Genomic DNA, 21,039 nt, shown 5'->3' on the forward strand with positions numbered 1-21,039 from the left:
GGAAGTGAAGGAGGGTTGTTATGAGATGTAAAGCAAACAAACTGGTCTTTGACACCCAATGAATTTAGAAATATTTTACCCCATCTCCTTAAAACCTCTTGGATTGCAAAAAACAAATACAAGTTTTTATGGTTGCTCTAGAGCTAGCCATTCACTTTGGAAAGACTTCAAGAACAGAAAAGGATGGTAACTTTTATTAAAAGGCTGATATTTTGGACTAATTTGTCATTTCCCCATATCATGGAAAGAGGAGACAGAAACAACACCAGTCAGAAACCTCAATGTTCAGGTGAATTTACAGTGATTAGTAGCTCCTAGAGAACTGAAGGAGAGATCAGGTTGTAGTCCTTCTTCTTCAGTGTGATTTTTCTTTTTAACACTGGAGGATTTATTAACTCCTTTTGTCCCGATTTATTTTAATTTCTTTTGAGACAAAAAAGGGGAAAAGAAAGGGGAAAGAAAGAGAAGAAACTGCTAGTAAGCCAGAATAAATAAGTGCCTCTTCCTCAATTTATTTCCCTTCAATTATTTTACAGCATCATTCACCCCATAAAAAGGGAACAAGAATTTTCTCAAGAGCTGTGATCACTTCTTCTATTGCTGACTGTGATATCCAAACTATGTATCATTGTTTATTTTCCATATCTCTAAGCGTTCATACTAATACCAAGTATCTCACTTTGCTGCTTACATTCAAAAGGAAGGTCTTGTCACTCACAGAACACAGAATCATAGAATGGTTTGAGTTGGAAGGGACTTTAAAGATCATCCAGTTTCATTCCCTCTGCATGGGCAGGGACACCTCCCACTAGACCAGGTTGCTCAGAGCCCCATCCAACCTGGCCTTGAATACTTCCAGAAATGGAGCTTCCACAACTTCCCTAGAAAACCTGTCCCAGAGTTTCACCACCCTCACACTGAAAAATGTCCTCCTAATCCTGAAAATAAATCTCCCCTCTTTGAGTTGAAAACCATTAGCCCTTGTCCTCCCACTGCAAGCCCTTGTAAAAAGTTCTTCCCCAGCTTTCCTGTAGGCCCCTTTCAGGTATTGGAAGGCCACTATTAGGTTCCCCCTGAGCCTTCTCTTCTTCAGACTGAACAGCCCCAATTCCCTCAGCCTCTCTTTAGAAGAGAGGTGCTCCAGTCCTCTGATCATTTTTGTGGCTCTCCTCTAGACACAGTCCAACAAGTCCACATCCTTCTTGTCTTGGGTCTCTAGAGCTGGACACAAGTATTCCAGGTGAGGCCTCACCAGGGCAGAGCAGAAGGGCAGAATAACCTCTCTCAATCTGCTGGCCACACTACTTTTGATGCAGCCCAGGATGCAGTTGGCCTTCTGGGCTGCAATTGCACATTGGTGGCTAATGTCCAGCTCTTGATCCACTAGTACTCACAGGTCTTTTTCCACATGCCTGGCTTCTTGCATGTTAAACAGGTACCTGAGTTTCATGTTGACTGCTGGATCCACCCTTTGTTTTCTGGGAGGTGGTGTGATCTGTCACCTTTTGATTTTGAGCTAAGGGTAGTGCTTGGGCTCAGAGAGGTTAAATGCTTTCTTAGTTCTCCTTTAACTTCTCATTTGCTTGCTCTAGAAACACCCTCATAGGAAGGAAAATGAAAATGTAGCATTGCTGCAAACTGCCATCAAAAAGGGCCAATTTTCCTCCCACCTCACCCTGCTTTATAAAAGTATAATTGCACTTATTTGAGCAGAGCTATTCCAGATTCTCTGTGAGCACCTGTGCCTGTACATGTGAGAAACAGAATGTATGCATGCGATCAGCTTTTAGACCTTTCCAACTGCAGCATTTAATGCTGTACAAAATGTCCCACGTATGCCTCATGTTTGGTGTCTTCTAGAGGTAAGCAAACCTTTCACCCCCAGCTTCCTCTGGCCCTGCCTTCCTCAGATTTCCATGAAGCACAATTCCCTTAACTATTGGGTCCTTATGCTTCAGTCACAGTCCTCTCTTGATGAAAGCATAAACCCCAGGGCTGCTGGACAGCTGGAGGTTAGTAATTAAACTGGCCTCTCCTTTAGCATCTCCTCTCTTATAGCTGAGAGGGAGATGTGAACTTAAACAAATCATAGAGTTGCACAGTCACCATGGAAACGAGGGATGAGCACCTCTTGTGATGAAGATAAATGACTAGTGAGAGGGTTCTGTCCCCTTTCCCCCTTATTGTTTTGCATTAAATACCTAAAACTTTAGAATCTGAAACAAGTCATGAATGTTAAACAGACATAATAGCAACAGCTCAGAGCAGTTTTGTAAAGAACAGCTTATGTGCCCTCAGAGAAGTTGTCCACAGTATACTTTGGGTTCCCAGGACAGCCCCACGCTGGGAGAGTAGAGTGAGCTGGAAGGCAGAGATTCTTTTGATACATTTGAGCTGATTCTGTTCCAAATGGAATTTCATGTTCTCAGTATGATGCAGCATAAGGTGCAAGCAGGTGTTCACAACCCACATGTCGGTAAGAGATTTCACGTGGGGGCAGGCAGTACTGTCATGTTATTTCACTGGAAAATCTTTAAATAACAAATAGTATTAGAAAATGGAAAAAGCACAATGGCTTGCACGGCTTTTTGTGCCCAGATATTCCATACATTTCCTCTCCTTCTCCCATCCATTAATGGGAATTTTCCACTTCTTCCTCAGAATCCACAGAAATGCTCAATATGGAGACAGATTGTCTTTGTAACTGGCAACAGAAGCTGTGTACTTCAACAGATAGTGTCTAGTGCTGTAACACTCATGTTTCAAGAAGAAGCTGAAGTTCTTAGATATTGTAATGTGACCACAGTAAGAAACTAAGGGCTGCCTCAGAAAGCTTTAATCTAAGATGACAAGACAGTGGAAAGATGAAACAAAAGAATAATTATTTTTGCTTTACAAGGTTGTACCTTCCTTATCCAAGAGGCAACTCAATGGTTTCCCAAGGTCTCAGATACATTACATGCCTGCAGCTGAAACTGAGCCCTTAAGTCCTGGCTTCTACTGTCTTAATTACATAATTAGCATCCTTCCGTTAGCTATCACTAACACATCAATACCTTAATGAATCAAAGTACCACACTCTAGCCCACTAGATGGTGCATGCCCTTCACCATCCACCTAAACTATCTTGTTACTAGGAACGGTGTAGTTTCAGTAGTGCAGACCCTTACATTTAAGAATTCAACTTGACAGAAAGCAAATGAAATTTCCCACAAGAATACTATTCTTACACAAATAGGCTTTATCTTGTCCTTGGCTTTGCTTGTATCAAGACATATCCTGAATCCTGCCTGTAAGAAAGGCTCCTATAGCTCCCCTTCCCTGAGCTTCCCATATGAACAGACTTTCATCTATCCTGCCTGGACACTAGGCCTGAGAGAATCTGTCTGGTCCTTTCTCACAAAGATCTTCTGATCTTCCTGTGCATTCAAGAGTCTTCCATTTCCCCTCTATTGTTCTTCTTTCCTCCCAGTGTAGCTGGCAAATAAATTGAGTCATGAATCCTGAATAGCACCTTGAATATGAACTTTCCAGGTTGCTTGAGATGAGTACATAATGTTGTAAACTAAGGAATGAAATATAAAATGCCATAGAGGCATCTTAAAATCCATCACAGAACCACAGGCTAGGTGTTATGATATATCAGTAAGTAGTGGGTGTATACAGAACACAAAACTCACAGTGCCATAGGTACTGACCTATTCTACATGGGTAGAAACTACTTGAAGATGCAAATAATTCCTATGGTGAAAGGACACTTTTGGCGGAGCAAAAGGTACATGTGGGATGTTTCATTTTCATGCTTCAGTGCATTCAGAAGAATGAAGGTATCTTGTTTTCATCATGCAACACAGTTGCTAATTTACTGATGCTTATTTTTGCTTCTCAAAAGACTGACACATCTGCAGGGATGGAACTCAAGTTTTATTTCTTTGCAAACCTGTGCCTCTGCAGTTGCACTGAAGCATAAGCTCTAATAGCTCTTAACACTACACAGCTCAGATGCTCAGATCAGCAGTGTAGCTTCTGTACACACACAAAGCTATGTAATTACAACATATTAGGTAGATGCTTCAGACATGCAAAACTAAAGTAACTATTCATGGAAACTAATATGTCTAAGTGATTATAACAAAAATACTATTCCACAAACGTATGCATGTTACAGAAAGCAGCTCCATTCATCTAGTCTCTTTCAGCAAACTTGCCTCCTGCACAGGAGTCTTCATAGAAAAAGTTATTTTAAGAGAATATATGAAATTTTTAATTCATTAAAAAACATATTAATGACATTCAATATCCAGAATGGGGTCATAGGATGACCTAAAGAATCCAATCAAAGCTAGCAGATATAACAAGACACATAGTGAATTGATAGAAAACACACTATTAAATATTATTCAAAACCCAGAAATGTCTTCATGAATGTTAGCTAGCAAGTGACTCTGAATGACAACCAACTCTGAGGAAATCTTAAACTTGTCAAATCAATTCTCCTCCTCCAGTGGTTCACACAATTCCAAAATGGAACAGGCAACAGAGACAGACAGGGAGAGGTCATCATACAACCAGTCATCTGTCTCTAAAAGGCAGATCCTCACAAGCCTTCCCAGCCTTCTGAAATGAAGTAATAATCACAAAATCATATTTAGAAGTATATTGCAGGTCCCCTGAAAGCTGTCAGGATTTCTCTTAGCTTGAATAGACTTCAAACTTGGCCACTGATTAACTTTCAAGCTGTCAGGACTCTGCAACAGACAGGTGTTTTCTGTGGCATGTGTTTGGATCATCAGTATGGAAACAGCTTTAGTCATACCACTCCTTAAACTGATTTAAATGTAATCGTGTGGTACAGTGGTAGAATGAAGAGCATAATAATCCAAAGAATAACTCTGAAAGAGCATCAGGACTTCGTCCTACCTCATACTGTCATATTCTCTAAGAAGAAAACAATCAACAAGAGAACGACAATTTCATTCCATTCCTAGGAAGTGTTTGGTGCTGGTAACTTTATAATGAAGCTCATCCACCTTCTGGGACCTGTTTATGCTGTTCTTCAGACACATAAGCAGAGCTGTGCCAATGCCACAAAGTTTCTACAAGAAACCAGATACATTGGAAATGGGCCAACAGAAGATACGGGCCCTCTCCAGAAGGAGAACGGATCATGCAGGATATGGAGAAGGCTGAGGAACTCAATAACATTTTTGCCTCAGTCTTCACCAGCAAGAGCTCCGGCCAGACTGTCCAAGTCACAGAAGGCAAAGACAGAGATTTGGAGAAGGAAGATATGCCCACTGTATGTGAAAAGCAGGTTTGAGACCACCTAGAGAACACGAAAATGCACCGCTCCGTGGGACCTGACAAGATCCATTCACAGCTTCTGAGGGAATCCAGGCATTGGAATGGGCTGCCCAGGGAGATGGTGGATTCTTTGTCCCTGGAGGTTTTTCAGAAGAGACTGAATGTGGCACCCAGTGCCATGGTCTGGTAATCATGAAGTGGGTTAAGGGTTGGACTTGATGATCTCAGAGGTCCTTTCCAATCTGGCTCATTCTGTGAATGGGCTGATGAAGTTTCAAAGCCTCTTTCTATAATCTGAAAAGTCATGGAGGTCTGGTGAAGTTCCCACTGACTGGAAAAGGGGAAACATATTTTCAAGAAGGAAATAAAGATCCAGGGAACTACAGGCCAGTCACTATCATCTCTGTGGCTGGCAAGATCCTGGAGCAGATCCTCCTGAAGGCCCGGCTATGGTACATGGAACATGTGGAGGTGCATTGTGGCAAGTAACAAGGCTTCACCAAGGGCAAATTGTGCCTGACAAATCTGGTGACCTTTTATCATGGGGTTGCAGTGTCCATTTACATGGGAAGAACTGACATCATCTACCTGGACTTGTGCAAAGCATTTGACGCTGTCCCATGTGACATTCTGGTTTCAAAATTGGAAGGATACGTATTTGATGGATGGAGCATTCCGTGTATAAGAGATTGGCTATATGGTGGCACTCAAAGAGTAGTGACATCCAAATGGAGAACAGGGATGAGCAGTGTTCCTCAGGGGTCGCTACTGGGACTGGTGCTATTTAACATCTTTGTCAGTGGCATGGATAGTGGGATTGAGAGCACCTTCAGCAAGTTTGCTGATGACAAAGCTGTATGGTGTGATTGACACACTCGAGGGAAGGGATGCCATCTAGAGGGACCTTGACAGGCTTGAGAGGTGGGCCTGTGCTAACCTCATGAAGTTCAACAAGGCCAAGTGCAAGGTGCACCTGGCTCAGGGAAATCCCAAGCACAAATACAGGTTGGGCAGAGAACAGATTGAAAACAGCCCTGAGGAAAAGGACTGGGGTGTTGGTCGATGCAAACCTCAACATGAGCCAGCAATGTGTACTTGCAGCCCAGAAAGCCAACCATATCCTGGGCTGCAGCAAAAGCAGTGGGGCCAGCAGGTTGAGGGAGGTGACTCGCCACCTCTACTCTGCTCTCCTGAGATTCCACCTGGAGTGCTGTGTCCAGTTCTGGAGCCTCTAACAGATAAAGGGCATGGAACTCTCGGAGTAAATCTAGAGGTGGGCCACAAAGATGATCAGAGGGCTGGAGCACCTCTTCAATGAGGACAGGCTGAGAGAGTTGGGATTGTTCAGCCTGAAGAAGAGAAGGCTCCAAAGAGATCTTATATAGCAGCCTTCCAATACCTGAAGAAGGGTCTACAGGAAAGCTGGGGAAGGACTTTAAAGAAGGGCATGGTGACAATGGTGACAGGAAAAGGGGGAACAGTTTCTAACTGGAAGAGGACAGATTTAGGCTTGATATTAGGAAGAAAGTCCTCACTATGAGGGCAGTGAGACACTAGCAGAGGTTGCCCAGGGAAGTTGGGGCTGTCTTGTCTCTGAAAGGTTTCAAGGCCAGGTTGGATGGGGGTTTAGCAACCTACTCCAGTGGAAGATGTCCCTGTCCATGGCAGGGGGTTGGAACTAGATGATCTTTTAAGGTCCCTTCCAACCCAGGCCATTCTGAATCTACAGTTGTACCTTTGCATAGAAAGACTGTGCAAGCTCACATATTACTCAAGGCAAACTCTTACTATTCTGCATTCATGCCATCAGCAGACTCCCATTTCACTGCTGCTCAAGTGTCTGTTGTGCTGCAGTTCAGAGAGGGCTGATAGAGGATCTATTGCAGTGTGACCCAGACAGAAAGGTCTAAGGAAATTCCTTGTTCCTATAGTTTCTATTTAGGAGCCCCCCCATCACTTCTCCACTCTTCAGACACTGAGCTGCTTCTCCACATCTACCCATTCTGCAACATCAGAAAGCTGGAAAACATTGAGGTGCATGGGCCCAGGTACTCCAGAAATCACTAATCCACATTATTTGGTTTACACTATACTAACTGCCTGTATCTACTTCTGCCATACAAGAGCAATTGGGCTAGCTACAAACGCCTAATATTATTGTTTCTTTGTTTTACCTTAGGGTAAAATACTCATTTTCTGTGGAAAGAGTCAGCAGTAATATTGTAATATGCACTTGCATTTAACAATCACCACAGTGTTCTGATAGGAATTCCTAGTAAACTGAAAAATGAGAGTCCCACAAAGCACTACAGTTATGCCAGGATCCTCAACTACCCCCATCAGAGATCTTAGGTGCAGAGTGATAAGCAGGATGACAAATTTAGAGAGGGCAACTGGAGGAACTGATGAGCACTCTAGGTCTGCTAGTGTTACAGTCCTTAGGTGCTGTAACTACTGTACAATGCTGACGTCTGGAAAAATGCCAGTAAGGCCCAGCAAGAACCCATTAAAAAGAAAGTGTAGGGGTAGCAGCAAGTCCAAAACCATCTGTCACCCAGTACTGCTCAGGAAACTTGAAGCTCGGATGCTCTTTTGGCTTGGAACACTTTTCTTCAGATAGAACTTCTCTGTTCACACCCCCTTGTCCCATATGTAGTGGTGAAAGCTGAGGTGGATCATAACTAAACCCTTTTCTCTCTGTTTTTGCCTGTGAGTTGTTTTAATATGCACTAAGCAGCCACTCTCTTTGCAATTCATTTTCCTTCTTCCTCCCAGCAATGCCCTGTTGTTTAGACACTTTGATGCACTAGTGTCTTCCAACAGCTTGCCAGGAGCACCCACACAAGCAGAAACATTTCCAGACCTCAAAAGACCGACCTAGAGACATTTCTTTTCTTAAAATTGACATTTTAACAGAGCACCAGAGGCAGGAGCACTGCTTGGAATGCCTTATTTCTATCTTCATGTAATTCATGGATTTAAAGGGATATGTGAACATTTGAGGCATCCCCTTACAGGCTAATCTCATCACTTATATTTTCTGATTGCTAGATCAGGTTGAAATGCTTCCATTTATTCAGTCCTTCACACTGGGTTTAATTAAGCTCTGGAAGATATAAATAACCAGACTGCAGGACCAGTCTCATTAAAAATTAAAGTCCATTAAAAAAAATCTGGACTATTCATATTATCATATGAAAATCCACTACATGTTTTTCTTTTTAAATGAGAAAATACATATATTAAGTCACTCAAGAGTCCTCTCTCTCTGTAGCTTTGATTTTAATTTTTAAAGTGTAAAACTGAAAAAAGTTCTGATGCCAGGGAACTTCACTGCTGCCAACAAAACTGCTTTTGATTTCCTTTAGGAAAAAAAGACAGCTTCAGTACTATTTTTCCCCATATCTCTTCATTGCAAAAATAACAATCTTTTCTTGGATTTAAACATAGCTTTGTAGTATTTTCAACCTACACAGTTCTCAGTTGTGCTACTTCATGAAGACTCATAGTAGGAAAGAAAAATAGCTTGCTACAGTGAAACAAATAAATCTACTTGTAGTACCCTCGTTGGGTACCTTAAAAACTACACTGACAGCACAAGTTTAGAGAGAAGAGAACATCAGATTCCAGTTCCCATAATAATCTTAGGGGAATAAGTGCTATAATCTGGGATTTATAATTTGAAGCAATCCTTTTGAATCTCCATTCATGTGGCAAATTACTGTCAATGGAAAAAAAATTATGAGCTATGCCATAAAAATAATAATTATTAATAATATTAACATTTAACTAATTTTCCCTTTTGAGGCTATAAATGTTTTATATTTCCTGATATTTTTCTGCAACCAGAACAGCATAGAACAGTTTATTTTGCATATTTAAAGAAAAAAAAAAGTAAGTAGAAGTTCTCACAAATATATTTCAGCTGTTGGGGCCTTTCAGGGCAGAAGGATGCTCACAAGGCTCATCATAAATTCATGGGTTAACAAGATACCAACAGAAAGCATGCTGTTTGGCAGACATTGCTTCCCAGGAAAATGGAGAACTATTTTTGGCACCATCAGAGATGCTTCCAAGACACCCTGTGGGCTAGAAAAATGCCTTTAAGGGAGCGGTGCAAATATAGAAATCTGGACACTACATTTTTCTTGGTAAGCTGTTTTTCACCCTACAGGTCTGAGCCAATGCAGAAGGAGCAGCAGTTACACTGCCAGAGAACAGCAGGGACAGATTTTACCAGAAGCAAAAAAAAAAAAAAACCAAAAACAAAAAACAACAGTTCAGGGAGGAAGAAAATGATCCCCTCTCTTCCATCTTCCCCCAGGCTTCCTTACAACTTCTTTCAACCACTTAGAAAACCAGACTCCAGGGATGGAAATACCAGTCTAATTTCCAGTCCCTTAAATGTAAAGACTATCTACCCAAGTGTCAGGGGAAGAAAGAACATTCCAGCCATTTCAAGAGTTGGTGATAATTTTTGCTCCCAGGCCATTTGTAATGATGCCTCATTTTCACCCAATGCCATATAACTTCTCTATTATCTCCTGGCATTACAACAACTGTTGATTTCTTGCTTTCTCTGATGGGACTGTGCAGAGATGTTTTAAATCCAGTGCCTGACAAGATTTTCAGGGGGGAACACCAGAAAAATGGCCATAGATTATTCTTAAATTGCAGCTGCAGAGTCCTACCCAGTGGTTTTATAACTGTCATCAGGAAAGTATTAATGGTAATAGAAGAGATATCTACAATTGGCCCCCTCAGACAAGCTATGTGTAACATTTTCCCTATAATAAGGAGCTCTGCTTTGAACTGAGGCATCAACCTTAATAAGCTATGCTACTCCTACTGCTGCTGCTAAGAGGTTGTTCGGACAGTTCGTTAAACACCATTTTTTTCTGGGGTTTGAAATCTAGCAGTGCTAAATGTATTTGCTGTGAAAATGACAGGCTCAGCATCACATCTGGGGAAGATTTGTTGGAGAGAGGATTTCATTGCATTAAAAATTGTTTTTTTGTTTTATCAGGTTTTCTTTGCTTAATAACGTGCCGAGTTGGGCAAGGCAGTCCTCCTGACAAAGCAGCCCACAAACCCTCTCACCACATAATGCTATTGAAATGCAGTTGCTTCCATGGCAGCAATCAGTTAGGAAGAAAACACTGGAAGGTTTTCTGGAAGGTTTTCACTGGAAGGAAAACACTGAAGAGAGAAAGAGACAGCTACAGGCAATGTAACAGAAACTACCGCTCTTTCCGCATGGATTGCAACAGTATGATTATTTTTATGCCCACGCTGCGTAGTTGGGCTCTGTTTGGCTTTTTGTTCTTCTTGGAACAAACAGCCTGAACCGGTACCATAGGAGCCTGGCTGGAATGGGGTGATGATACCTGTGCCAGATGGGACTAAAGCAGGCACCCTGCAGAGAGCATTTCAGTGTCCCTGAAAATGTCCCATGCAGACTTATCGTGGCCAAGGTGAAATTCCAGAGGAATGAAAAAGTCCCTAGGCATACACACTGGGCAGGAGACAGGCAGGTAGAGGGTGATGACAAGTATGGAAACAAAGGAGGAGACTGGGCTGTTTGATCAGGTTTACATACAGTCACCCCAGCAATGATCCTATGGAGAAAGTACAAACCACTATGTCATTCTCGCTAGATCAGATTAACCCTTCAGAAAGGAAGAGGGGGCTGGATGATTCAGTGATTCTTACAATCTGTTGTAAGAATCTAAAAAGAAGCAGATGCTGTTTCCTCTCCCTTCTTCCCCATCTCCTTCCCTGCTAAAAACAAGGAGTCCTGCAAACTCATTCTCTACACACAGAACAAACAGTTCATTAGTGTTTGTCTTTGAGAATGGGCAAGTAGATTTTGTACCCTGTCTAATCTACATTCGTGCCAATTTTTCAAGGCTGCCTTGCTGAAGCAGATGAAATAACATTTTATTATACAACACAAAATCCAAAGGGATACTTAGCACATACTGGATCAACATTGACACAAATCCCATGGCTAGCTGCGCTGGCTCTGCAATAGTCCTTGCAATCTCTTCAGTCATGGAATGGATGAAGGCTGATCTAGTGGTAACCAAAGTCATAAATTTATTATGTCCAATTTGGATCCTGACAACGTCAGTTTCCTTTGATTTAGCTTCCCCACCCACAAAGCAAGAATGGAAACATCAGAACAGCTCCTGGACTGTCCTTTGGTAGTTTGCAAGCACATACAGCTTCACAGAGGGGAACACCAGGGAAAAGGATGGGATTGCTTTAGTACAAGCTTTAAATAATCAACATATTGTGACTGTACAGGCAGGCTCTAAAATGGCTCCAGTGGGAAATGGATGAGAAGACTTTAAAAGAAGAGGAAAGAAACAGAGGTGTGAAAAGGAACAAAAGAGAGGGAGGTGATGTAACAGGAAAACGAAAGCAAAAGTTTTGCAGCACTGGCTACTCCAGCTCTTTGGTGGGGGTTCTATGAACCCCAATGCACTGCTCAGCCTGGCCATTTCCAAAGATGGATTAGCAAATTAATGTAAGCAGAGCATAAAGTTGCTGACTGTGGTGGCGTTGAGTCACCTTGGGCCTCATCAGCATTGCTAAACATTGCCCGTAACCTTTCCATTATCACTGAGGGTCTGCACAGCACCAGGACCCAACTGCTCCAATAATTTCAATTACTTTCCCTGACAAATTTTATGTTTCATGTATTTTACTGGCCTGATAATTATGATTTCTCTCATTTCTCGCTATCGAGCTTAATGGGTTCCAGCACGAGTGTACGGTTTCAGAAATGAAGTTCCACTTGAATTCACAAGTTATTATCTACTTTCGCTAATGGAATTGGAAAAAAGAGAAAGAGTGGGAAAGAGATAAAGGATGAGTAGAGAAGGGAGAGCAGAGAGGAAGAGACAGGCACGTGCACAGAAAAAGGCTCAAGGAAAACATATCGACAAAGGGAAAAACAAGAAAGAATAGATACTGAGTTAAGACAAAGATGAAGCACAAGGAGAACAAAAAACAATAAGGATGTATGGGAGAATGAGATAAAGACTGAGACAGAAAGAGACAGGCCCAGAAAAATGGGTATACAAACAAATGAGAAAGAGCTGTGTAAGGATCAGCACAAATGAGAGTGGAAAAAACAGTAACATTAAGAACATAATAAAGGCTTTCTTGCATTGTGACTAAAGAGTTGATAGATTATGTCAAACGTTGGACAGGCATCAGAGATCTCAGGTCTGCACCTTCTCCTACTGACCTCAAAGTAAGTGATTAATATCTCCAAAATAATCTTGCTGGCAATGGTAGATCTCCTGATTAAAAAAACTAATTCCCAGCTATCTTTAAGGTGTGTTAAAGATCCTGAAATAAATAACTGCAAATATGTTCCCTTTTCTATCATGCACCTGTCTTTCAGGAAGATGTAATCAAATTTGTTGTCTCTGCTGCCCAAAGGTGTCACTGCTTCTTTCGATCAGCACTGGCATGTCAGAAGTGGTATACAGAGAGAGCTAGAGTTGTAATTTTTTTGCACATCATCACTGACTTTGAAATATAAAAAAGCTGAAGCAGCTATTAAGTACCAAACCCAGGCATGACTGCCCAGCAGTAACTGGTGCCTGGGTTCAAACAAAAAGCCCACATACCCTCCTTCCATACCTGTGTGCAGTCAGTCAGCATGAAAACAAGAAAAGTTGCCCTAATGCCAGCAAAGAGAATTCACAGCAGTGACATTACAGAGATGAAGGTGGGATTTGTCTTTCCAACTTCTTCATGTTGCCTTGGAAAACTTTGGAAGCTGAAAGCCAGAAAAAGAAACATTTTTCTCTAAGCTGCAAGAGGTCACTAAAGAAAGCAAACACCACTTTGTGTTGCTTTTTTTGACAGCCAGATGTTTTAAAGAATTAATGACCCACTTTAGAAGAGATGGTTATGGAGACAATGTTCAACTCCCAAGCCCAAAGGCAAAAAGCATAGGGACACAAATAACCAGGTTTAGGATATGGTGCTTATTTAGGACACAGACCATCTGCAACAAGGCTGGTATCACTGGAGCACTGAGATGAAGAACATACATCCAGAATGCCATCATACACTGTCACTGTCATGGTTCACCAGTGGAAAGGTGGTGCTCTGAAAATCACTTACAAGCAAACCTTGAATGTTGTAAGCTTATACATGGCCTTGAGGAGGACAGAAAAGTGAATATAATGAGTAATAACAGGTAATAGATGCCTCAATCTGAAGATTTTTCTCTGAATCATTACACAGGTGTGACAGATAATAATTAAAAATAGAAAATTGAGAATTCAAAATTTCTTCCCAAGTAAATATTTTAAAAATTCACCTTAGATCAGTTGTAATTTCCCCCAAGATTTAAATCGCTCAATAAATGTCTTGCGATAAAGAGTCACTCTCAACCAGAAGAATCATCAAGGCTGTATTTAAAAACAATAAAAAAGGAATTATCCTTGAAAAGTAATTTTAAATAAAAACCAATTTTCTAATGGAAGAAATGTTAAACAAAGTTTTTCTACCCACTCTGAATGTTGCTATGGATTAATTATTTTTGTTCTGTTGAAAATACTTGAGTTGCTTACAGTAAATCTGCAGGTTTTCCTACATACATGATAGCACTTGGTCAGGCATTACAAGAACATCCACAGCTTCACAATGTGTCTCCTAATTGCATCTAAAAGGAGCAGAAAATTAAATTTAAATCCTTGTGAGATCCTCAAGACTAGCATTATTAACAAGGGAAAGGAAAATAAAAGAATAAAGGATAAGGTCTCTGCTGCTAGCAACATTTTTTCATACATTTCTGGGATTTATCCCTTGAAGAGCAAAAATCTCTTCAACAAGGTTTTAATCAGTGCTGTACATCTAAAAGGCAAAAGTACCTGACACATCACAAGTGAAACTGTGGCCATTTCACCAATGTGACAGTGATAAGACAAGAAGGGGATCCTCCTTGGTAGAGACCAGTGATATGCCAAGTAATAAGCTATGAAGGGGTACACTAAGAAGGGACATCAAGTTCTTTCATGTACAGCAAAAAGAATATATTGCTAGTGTGACATTTCTTCTTTCAGCACTTCTCCCTCAAAGTAGTACAGTCCTTCCTACTGTCAGCAACACATTACTAGCCTCCCAAGAAGTTTGCGAAATAGGACTTGAATTTTGGTTTTGAGCTTTTCAGTGGACACCATTTTCTTACACACAGAGTTTTAGGTCCATCCACAACCTCACTTTATCTAGCAGAACAAAAAAAAAAAAGAGCTAATGATGCAACTTTTTCTCATTACTCTTTGAAGCTCTGTAGAAAGTGATTATTTCAACCAATGCTGATATTCTTTCAGGGTTTCTCTCTCATAATTCTACACACTGATACTGAAGACACTAAAAGAGTCAAGAGAAGGCTCCTCACTCTTCATTTTCTTTCTCCTGACCTGTGTCCTGTCCGTCTCTTGAAATTTAAGAAAAAGAAACAATGAGAAAGGAAGGATTCTGGTTAATAATGACTAAATGTAGGGGAAGATTCAGAGATTACCCAAGAGTTCATGATACTGGAGGCATGGTGAGGCTAACACATATACAAGGAGTAAAGCACACAAAATTTCTTTTTGTGAAGATAAGACTGAAGATAAGCAACCAAAATCTTATGTAGTAACACAGGTCCAGGCACAAGGACTCTGTAAAGTAGGCTTATTCGGTGACAGGGACTTCAAAGCTAAACAGATTAAGACTAACACACCTACCCAATGATAGCTTATCAGGAGAGCTAATTGCTTAGTAAAGTTCACACCAAATACCACATACACAGTATTCCAGGGACCCAGATCATCTCCAATGAACAGAATAATTAGCTCCAAGTTTCTCAGTGGTACAGAGAAAACTGAAGGTTGTCATCCAATGGATGACAGCTGGGACTGTACCATTCCTCTCACAGGAAGAGGAAGGAATCACCACACGGTCAGGCTTGAAGAACCTGCTAGGAAGATAAGGCTGGAGTAACCCTACATCTGATCACCAAGGTAATCACTGCTGCACATATTGAATCATAGAACGGTTTTGGTTGGAAGAGATCTTAAATATCATCTAGTTTTAGCCCTTTTTCAGTGCTGGTGGTGGCTCTGCTCTGCAAATAATACAGTTGGGATTGTGGCTGTTCAGATGCCCCTAGCAATCTGCTGTACTTGGCAGTTCTGTTTAGCTGATGCCTTTGGCTAAGGTCAATAAACAATTCTGCCAGAGAAAGATGGAGCCACTTCACAGATCTCAAAAAAACCCTCTAAATGTGAATCTCATCACAGAACAACATAATTTGTATTTCCCTGAGCTTGATTAATTATTGCTGTTTATCTCCCTACACCAGTAGCCAACACAGTTGTTAATTTAGGATTATAGCCCATGAGATCTGCCCAAGCAGGTGAACTAGGCCTGTCTACATAAGAGGAGAAAACCTTAAAATATGTCAGTAGCACCTGAAGAACCAGTGTAAAGCAAACACATGCTTTATTCCTCCCATATCCCATACTTGTTCCTGTACCAAAATCTCTACTAGTGACTCCTACAAAAAAGTAAGTTTCTAGCATTGTACTAGGAGTCAATGAATTAGGATTCTGGCAGGATTCTGTGGAAGGGAATTATCTTTTTAGTAGAGATCGGTGGAAAAAAAAAAAAAAAGTTGTAAGGCTCTGTAAGGCTGCTTGTATAGCCTGCCTTCCACCTCCTCTGTTCTTCCACACTCCATAATCTCACCTTGCTGCAACTACATATGGTGCAAGTGTTCAAAAGGTCTTAGCAACCTATTTTTAAGCAGTTCCATTGAGGACTTTGTATGTTCCTGTTTAAGGGCTGAATAACTAACTTTAGGCCACAAAGACTATACATATTATCCTCTGAATGCATTTTTGAAGGACTTTGCTCTCTGTATTTTGATTCAGAAAATCTTTATTAATAGAGTGCATATACATTTGCATAAACTTTCCTCATTTCTTTAGCCCATTCTAACAAAGTGGTACTTGAGGAATGTTAAGCAAAAACGTAATTTTGGAAAATGGGAAGTAGCTTCACCCTGTGGCCTTAAAGCTTGCCCTTAATCTGAAAGATAAGGACACCAATTAGTGTTGAGTTCCTAGGATAAAGGTCTTCTCAAAAGACAGGTGGACATTTCACAATCTTTAGCTTCACAAACACTGTCACAGCATTACTGCCTGTGTAACCATGGTCTCTATGTCTGGAGCCAAAGTCCAGTGTCTGGAGGACTAAGGCAAAAGCATGGTCTTCTGTATTTTTACAGTAATCACTAGCCCAAAAATTAGGACTGTGCACGGATGTGTCCATATTCTTCTGTGAATAAGGAGGAGAGAGGCCTACAAGCAGGGATGCATGTACATACTTGGAGACATCCACACATGTATCAGAATAGTACTAGCCAGGAAAACCTGGGCTTCTTCAAAGTGGCTATTTTTATTTCAAGAATCTGGGATTCAACAGCCAGAAAGAACTACAGTCTGTGATCAGAGATGCTATATAAAGCATAAGGGCCAACTTTACATCCTCAAAAGAAAGCAATTTAAAGGATTGCACCTATTTCACTTCATCTCCCATTTTGAGAAGTCATGGAGATTTGTGATTACATGACTTCACTGGCCATAAAACTCTTGCTTGGAGGACCAAACAAGAGAAATCTAGATTGTTGCAGTACTTTTCAGAGTCCTTCAGTACAAAAAAGCTACCTGGGGGCTGTTATTTAATTATGGAGTTCGACTCCTCTCAGGATTCTTGTTTGACCTTGTCAAAAAGTAATTGATGGTATGTGACCTGCAGATTTAAAAAGGGTATGTGACCACTTCTGTCCCTGCTTCTTCAACTGGCAGGGTTGTATATGTGAAAGAGTAAAAACACCAGTGCAGGTACAATACATAGCTGTTCCTACAAACTCTGAAAAAAATGCAAGAAGCAGCTCTTTTGGGGAAGCTCTCAAACCCTACTTCTTCTGGCTTCTAAACATTACTTGAGATTTTTTTCTAGATGAATTTGGAAGAACACAAATTTAGCCAGATAGCCAAAGGGAAAAAAGCTAATCAAAAGCTACCTAATTTCAGAAACAGTAAAGTCAAGAGCAAATAATAAATCTTCACGTGTGCACACCAGAGCACATGCACGAGTGAGTGTGAGAAAGGCTAAGATATTCAGAGGAGCAAAGTAAGTGTGTGAGCATCATCCTTCCCTTCCTCTGCCCCTGTCCCTTCCCCTTAATTCTGTTTATGTGAGGAACATGCCACCCCCTTCCAATTAGTTGCAGCTATCCCCAAGTGCTTATGAATCTCTTGTTCATCATGCTAGGACTGACATAGCCACCTGCCATATACAGCAGCTCCAAAGCAGAGCTGGTGGGAGCAGTGGGCACACTGTACACCCAGGTGTGAGAAGGCCACAATTCAGCATTCACAACTGACCAGCCCAAGAGGTAACAAGGAGGAAAACAAGGCAGGAAAAACAAAGCTATTGGAAAATACTTCTGAAGAGTCTCATCTTTCCACTAAAAAAAAAAAAGTCTTTACAAGACACCTGGCTGACAAAACTTTGTCTCATCAGCTTAGACTTGTCCCCTAGATCTGTCACATTAAGAGGCTTAGTGCTTTCATAGAGTCTGTGATCATGAGCTGAAGGATAGACTTGAAGCCACTTGGGAGTGGAAGACAGTATGATCATTCACACATGTCCTGGATACCCTTGTGAAAAAGGGGAAAAAAAAAAAAAATAAGTCTACCAGCCCCTTAGGAATTGTGGGTGTTAGATCCTGAAACTCACTTTTTGTAGTCTTCATCATTTCCTGCCTCTGCCTACATATAAAATAAAAACAAGAGAAGAATCTTTCACCATCAAGTCTTGATCTGATGACAGATTTCTCCACTTGATGGTTGAAAGTGCATTTGAGTTTCAGGTTTTCTTTCATCTTGTTTGCAAACAGAATGACATTTCTGTCATTTCAGCCACTTGCCCTCATCAGCAAGATGGTGATGACAGCCGTTTCCCAAAACTATGGGGGTAAAAGAAAGCAGGGGAATGACAAATTCATGAAGATGGTAGTGTATATGAGAGTTTCATCAGTATAGAGACATTGTGTTACTATGTTCAGAAGTGCTGCAAGTATTGCCAAAACATCCAGACATAGGAAGCAGGAAGCATCAACCCACCACCAGGCCTTTTCTGTACCACAGAACTAGCAGTCGTAAGACAGTTCTAACCTTTGCTTTGTTGAATAGACATAATACACAATGTTTATGTTGTCCTGTATTGGATAGACACACAGAGAGATATGAATAAGTCATTAATTTACTACCACTATAGATAGCTAATAAAGATTCCCCTTAATTTAAGTTTCAGAAGTCTGCTTTGGGGAGTTGAAGGACAAGAGTATAATTCCTGCTCCTAGGCTTTTTTGTGGTTTTGGGGTTTTTTTCTGTATGAATAGGGTTCATCAGATATGTTTAGAGTCAGAGAACAGTTCTGAGTAGTTTTTCCATCAGGAGGGACTGACCCCTCACCATGCAGAAAAAGGACAATGATGCATTACTTCCTGACCTTAGGTGAAACACTTAACCTCTTTGTTCCTCATTTACCCCCACATCTGTGGAAACAGAAATGGCATTTACCTAACTAGCAGGGGTACTGTGTAACTTAATTCATTATTGCTTCACAGTGACTTTGAGAACCTGAGATAAAAGATTCTAAGCATCGGCAGGGAGAGCAATGACACACAGGGACATGATTTATAGAAAAGCTGGTGAAACAGACTAAATTCAGGTAGGCGATACTTACCATGGATATTTATAATAAATGGTACTTTTGGTGGTGGTGGTTTTGAACTGGGTGGAACTTGCTTTTCACACCCTATTCCACACACATATCCAAACACTGAGACAGAAGGACTGGCTCCAAATCTGTGACAAAGAAGTCAAAAGCCATGACATTCATACTACTAACCCCTAATGCCATGTATCTTGCTAACTTTCATTGTAAATGTACATTCCTACCATCTTGCCCTGTACTAGCTGTGGGAAAGCTAGCTCATCTCTTCCTGCAGTATCAGATGCTAATTTGCCTCTTACATGGCTTAAAAGTACAAATTGTAATAGCTTCATTTACATGTGACACTAAGTAGAGACAAGAACTGTGGGAACTTTCATCGTTCACAGGAGCCCAGTTACCAGAATTTGACACATCCCAACATTATAAAACTTTAGCAAATTATGGGCCTGATTCCCAACTTTCACTGCTAAAATGGGGGTCTAACTCCACTGTCCCCATAATGACATGTTCTAAGCTTGATCAGTCAGAAGAGAAAGTAAGTCCTCTGGTTTTTTTCACCCACCTTTATTTGTCTCATTTTGCTTGTGGAAAATACCTGTCTCTGCTGGGGTAACAGAATGCTCTGTGAGTGTGCCCAACATTCTAGCAGCATAAATGGACAGAATTTTTTATAAACCAACACACAGGGCAGTGTTTAAAAACATGCTCTCACCTTCCTTTATTTATCTGACAGGAGGGGGAGGTCACATAAGGCAGGCTAGTAAAAGGTTCTGCAGAACAGAGCACTGTTTGATATGTCCAAAACAACTGAGGATATGACCTTGCTTTCCATAAACACATTTTATACCACAGATATTTAGGTAAATAATGTTTGACTGTATTAAGTAATGCATAATTATATTTAAAGTAAATGAAATGTACCAAAGGCACAAGAAGGAATTGCAAATTGAACATTACATCCAATTGTTACTTGTGCTTTAATGAAATGTCTTAAAGGCACTCACCATGCCAGCCTCTGCCAGTTGCCATACAAGCAATGCTTTTTACTTCTAAATCACTAGTTTCTAATGTGGAGAAGCATTCTCCAGGTTTTTATTTATTTTTTTTTTTAGGTTTTGTTATTTTTTTCATTTGTTTTTGTTTTTTACTTCTGTTTTTGGCTGTTTTTAAAAAGAAAAAAGAAATTACCTTTCAAATTTTAAAAAAGGTAAACCAACATGAACCAAGTGAACTCTAGTGGCTTAGGAACCAAATAGATAAGCCTTAGCTTTATGGTATTTTATAACCACTCATTATAAGCTCATTATGTCTTGGTTCCCTGTATGCTCAACTTTTCAATGGCCTGAACTTCTGCTTGTGCACATTCCAGAATTCTTCTCTGGATCTCTCCTGCTATGGCTGGACTCTCACAGAAGGGCAAGATTGAAATCTCGTTATTTAGCTTTTTCGTTTATTTAGTTTTGTCAATATAACTATTCCTAATAACTATTTATTTAGTTACTTAGTTTCCTTGCTTTTTTATTTGATAGGAGGACAAGGGAGACACACTTGTGGAAAGTTAAAGATGTTTGCTTACCAGATACAGACTGTCTGAAAATGTTTGCACTTCTGTGTGCCTTGAAGGGCCTGTGTAGTGAAAGCAGGCTTCCTAATTTGCATGTGAAGAGCACATGAAGCTAAGCAGCATCCCTGGCTGTGCACCACAAAGTGCTCTCTTCTCTGTCTCTTCATGGGATTATGAAGTGCTCTCATGAACTGTCAGACTGACACCTGCAGCGAGCAGTACTTGGGAGTGTCCAAGCAGCAAGTGAGAGCACTTTACTGTTCCAGAAAGACAGGGAGGAAAGCAGGGGAGCCCTTAAAAAGTAAAGGAATTCATACTGAGACAGGGAGGTGCAATTAGGAGTGGCTGGC

Source organism: Heliangelus exortis, chromosome 1 (assembly GCF_036169615.1).
Source record: "Heliangelus exortis chromosome 1, bHelExo1.hap1, whole genome shotgun sequence".
Lineage (NCBI taxonomy): Eukaryota > Metazoa > Chordata > Aves > Apodiformes > Trochilidae > Heliangelus > Heliangelus exortis.